Genomic DNA, 268 nt, shown 5'->3' with positions numbered 1-268 from the left:
GGCCATGCCAGTTTTTCCATTGCTTTGTAGCATTATTTAGTCCCCCTTCCTGACTGCTAGCATCACATGGCTGCTGCCAGTGGATGCAATGAAAGGGACAGATGCGTGAGCCAACCCTTTGAACATGAAAATAACCAGATTTAATCAGAAAACAGCACTTTCAGCACGTCCAGTCCAAAGCATTGGCATCAGCATTGGCCTTGACGAAGTCTGTAGTGATCAAACTTTAGTTGAAGGTCATGCAAACATGTACACAGATACACACACA

At 44.8% G+C, this 268-nt stretch overlaps 1 protein-coding gene across 1 annotated transcript in view; it reads left to right on the top strand.

The window, feature by feature from the left end:
* The window catches only part of tat (tyrosine aminotransferase), a 9,765-nt gene that overhangs the window by 4,265 nt on the left and 5,232 nt on the right, over nucleotides 1-268 (top strand). The gene's annotated exons all lie outside the window — the stretch shown is intronic.

This window comes from Morone saxatilis, unplaced genomic scaffold, assembly GCF_004916995.1.
Source record: "Morone saxatilis isolate NCDOM2014 unplaced genomic scaffold, NCSU_SB_2.0 Contig2, whole genome shotgun sequence".
Classification (NCBI taxonomy): domain Eukaryota; kingdom Metazoa; phylum Chordata; class Actinopteri; family Moronidae; genus Morone; species Morone saxatilis.
This window is presented reverse-complemented; position numbering and strand designations above follow the sequence as displayed.